The sequence below is a fragment of the Crocuta crocuta genome, unplaced genomic scaffold (assembly GCF_008692635.1).
Source record: "Crocuta crocuta isolate KB4526 unplaced genomic scaffold, BGI_CrCroc_1.0 scaffold383, whole genome shotgun sequence".
Taxonomy (NCBI): domain Eukaryota; kingdom Metazoa; phylum Chordata; class Mammalia; order Carnivora; family Hyaenidae; genus Crocuta; species Crocuta crocuta.
This window is the reverse complement of record NW_027531897.1, coordinates 4,041,497-4,045,516: the sequence shown is the minus strand read 5'-3', so window position 1 is coordinate 4,045,516 and position 4,020 is coordinate 4,041,497. Positions and strand designations below refer to the sequence as shown.

The 4,020-nt window shown below is 41.5% G+C and overlaps 1 pseudogene; it reads left to right on the top strand.

Annotated features, from left to right (window-relative positions):
• The first annotated feature begins 3,135 nt into the window (after positions 1-3,135).
• Positions 3,136-3,607, top strand: LOC144239513 (FUN14 domain-containing protein 1-like; annotated as a pseudogene).
• The last annotated feature ends 413 nt before the right edge of the window (positions 3,608-4,020 follow it).

Sequence of the window (4,020 nt, the reverse complement as noted above, 5' to 3'; positions counted from 1 at the left end):
CCCCTTTCTTTCTACTATCTTATTTACTCATCCTCAGATCCTTGTGAAGCATCTGTTATTATTTCATTTTACAGATAGAAAATTGAGAACTTGTTTGTTTCCAGGAAATACAAAAGAGTCATAAATATAAAAAATAGATACAGCCACCTGAGATCTCGTTTGTTTCCAACAAATGCAAAAGTCATAAATGTCAAAAATAGATATAGTGCTTAGTGCCGGAATGTGCTTCAGTGGTTAAAATAGAACTCTGAGTTGAAAATATGTTTACATTCTCATTTTATTTAAATTATCTTTTAACTGAAAAGAGAGTCATCTGGGACTAATTTAAGTTCTTCAAGACCTAATGGTCTTGATAAGTCCATTTATCAAGGGTGTTTTATGGAATAATTCAGACAGGCAGGTTTGGCAAGAGGTAATTATCACATGGAGTACCAGAAACTGATAAAGTCTGGCCTACATACTAGACTAGACGTAGCGCAGGACAGTTGTTTTCCAGTTTGGTTGTAAACTCTTGTTCTGTAGAATCAGAGACAACACAGCTATGCTACATAAACTGTAGGATGGACATCCCAGCTCTGAGCTGTGAATGTTTCCAAATGGTTCCAAAGGAAAGGAAAAGGATTTAACCTTTCTATCGTGGGGTTTCTAGAAGCACTGTGATCTCGCACAAAGCCAAGTTACTATGTCCTGGAGAGTCATATGGCTCAATAGTTACTAATGTCATTTTTTCCCCTACTTATAAGACACAGTGAAAAACAAAATAGGTTTTAGTTTGGCTCTTCATAAACCTCAACTCATGCAGAAATAAAAAGTTCATCAAAGATCCATAGTTTCCATTGAGAATTTCCTTCCTTCAGTTTTTTTAGACTTGTCCCCCCCACAATAAAGTACAAAATAAAATTTCCCCTCTTTACATGTGTTGAAAGAGAATTAAATTCTTGAATGGAAATTGTGTTTTCTTTTAATTCCTGACAAACTGTGTCCTATACCTGAGAGCCACAAGGTAGGAAGGCAGCTGAATTATTCAAAGAAGCATTCTGTTCCTGATCTTGCCATTCAATATCACAGGGTGTGATGAAAACTGGAACAAATATGGAAATCACAGAGGTGCCAGAACATTACATTTAAAAAATGGAATTATTTGAGTCAATCTGGAATGTCTGGTTCTTTTGGTTTAGGCCTCATGGGTAGCATTGTGCTTCAAAAACAACTTGAATTGGCTACCAGGATTCCAGAAGGGTAACATAATCTTGTACCTTTGTGGAGAGATGCTTATCTTTGTCTACTGTTAACAGAAAGAGGCTGGATTCTTCTACCTTTTCATGTTTCACAATGAAAATTGTTCAAATAAGTGCCAAACCTGAATGGAATTTGGAAATAAGAATCGGGGGAGGTAATTTCTCAGTTCCTTTTGGTTTGTGCTAGTCTTTATGTGAAATGGATGCCCCAACATGAATCAAATCCTCTATAGCTACAGAAATATGGGGCTGGGGGAGGCTCATCCTCACCACTTCACCTTCTGCGATTTGGCAGTTACAAGTTCTCAGAGTCGGTAATCCTGAATACAAGGCTCAGACCTGCGAGGAGACAGACACTTAAATGTGACCCAGGAGTGGCAGCAGCCCAACTCTCCTTCTGAAAAAATGCAGCCTGGAACCCAGGGTCCCCTGCCCCCTGCTAGAGATGCTCCGACCCCTGCAAAGGCCTCCACTGAGGGCTGTGACCCACAGGGAAGGTCTCACTTCTCCCCTGTCACCAACACACAAAGTTGAAGGGGTGTTGTCCAACCACAGTAAAGGGTTGGGGAAAACCAGAGGGAATTACAACACATGAAGGAAGGAATTTTAAACTGTGTCATCCAACAAAGGGAAAAAAATTCCCCACCAAGTTAAGGGGATACACCCAAACTCCTAACCTTGTTGACTTCTTGTCGCATAGTGGCAATGAATCCCCAGGCACCTTTGGGACTCCGGAGCTTCTTGCTGTGGGGCTGGTCTAATTCCATCATTCCTCCTCTTCTTGGTGCAGTAGATATCTCCGTGTCTGGTCTATCCACTTAGAAGAAGACTAACGGCTACAGCTGGACAGTCCACAATGCCTTGTAGGAGTCCAGGATCCAGTTCCTTTGAAAGCATCACTTGCAGTCTGGTTTGTAAACATACCTCCGAAGTCTACTTAGAATGTGCATGTACACCCACCTGCATGTACGCCCACACACATGCTTCTCAATCTTTAATGTACATATAAACCACCTGGGGTGGGGACTGATGCAGCGTTTCTATTTTTATTTATTTATTTATTTTAAAAAATTATGTTTATTTATCTTGAGAGAGAGACAGAGACAGAGTGCAAGTGGGGGAGGGGCAGAGAAAGAGAGAGACATGGAATCCGAAGCAGGCTCCAGGCTCGGAGCTGTCAGCACAGAGCCTGACTCTAGGCTCTGAGTCACCAACTGCAAGATCATGACCTGAGCCGAAGTCGGACCCTCAGGTGCCCATAATTTATTTAACTTTTTTAATGTTTATTTTTGAGAGAGAGAAAGAGTGTGTGTGGGAGCAGGTGAGGAGCAGAGAGACAGGGAACAAGTTCTTGAAGGGGCTTTGGCTGACAGCACAGAGCCCGATGCAGGGCTCAAGCTCACAAACATCTGAGAACATGATCTGAGTCAAAGTCAGATGCTTAAGAGATCAAGCCACCTAGTCCCTCCCTATACTGCATTTCCTAACAAGCTCCTAGGTGATGCTGCTGGTGTGGTCAGTGGTCCACATTCTGAATAATGAGAATCTAATTAATATGCAATCCATACTCAACAGTCTTCAATTGTCCCAAAATTTCTTTGACAATTCTTTATTCATTCATTCATTCACTCATTCATTCATTCATTTTTTATTCAGGATCCAATCTGGAATCACCCAGGCAATTTGGCTGTTATGTCCTTTCAGGAAGAGCTTTTAATTGGCTGCTCACTTGGTTATGCAAAGACCCAGAGAAAGTGTTAGCATTTCCCCTTGTGAGACCTTCCATTAAATACGTGGGCAAGGACCACATTCCTCAGTCTCCGCGAGGGAGGGGCAGAGGACAGAGTGATGATTGGTTCAGTTACATCTGAAAGGAATCAACTGTGACAGGGGTATCATGGTGACCCCAGAACCCCCCTCCCCATAAGAGTATTAAGGCGATGAAGAGGCTTATGAAGGGTTGGGTAGAATGGAGTATGCAAGAAGACACCATTGGTGGAATCGAGTGTTTGGCCACAGTTCCAGATGCGTGGTAGAAAAATACTCAGTAGCCACCCAGATTGTAATGTGTGGAGTGACCGGCTGGTGTGTGGGAATTTTTGTTCCAGAGAGTCGAAAAGCTTGCAGTGACTGCAGTAGGTGGTGGCTTCCCTCTTCTTCAGACTGCCGGTCACAGTGGCTGTGTGCAAATTGACTGAAAGAGAGTTGAAAAAGATGTAAACAGAATGAAAAGACAGATTGAGAATCGAGCAAAGAAGGCAGCACCTAAAATCAACAACATAACTGAGGAAGCAACAGAATTTATCAAACAGGACATGTTGATATCCAGTGGATTTGTGGGAGGCTTTTTGCTAGGCCTTGCATCTTAAAGATACAAATATTCTATCACAGTGGAGTCACCTATAAGAAGAGAAATGGTGGCAACAAGGTGGTTTGCCAACATCACTCAAGGCCAGATTCTCCAGTGAGAAACAGCGAGGGGAACAATGCCAAACTCACAACTTAGTGTTTTGCCATTGAAGTTTGGTAAACTACTGCCTTCTGTAAAAACAACCTATATGGTAGGTATACAACAGTGTTCCTGAGCAAAACATGGCTTTCATTAATTTTTTTAAAATTTGCATTTGTTTTTAAATTAGCCTATAAAATACCACTATTGGATGTAGATATATAGAAGAAAAAATGTGTTGGAGATATTCCCCAGCGAAATATGTCCAGTTTAAAACAAGGACAATATTTGGCTTTATAGTATAGTGCCAGTAACTAAAAATTTGTATTAGAG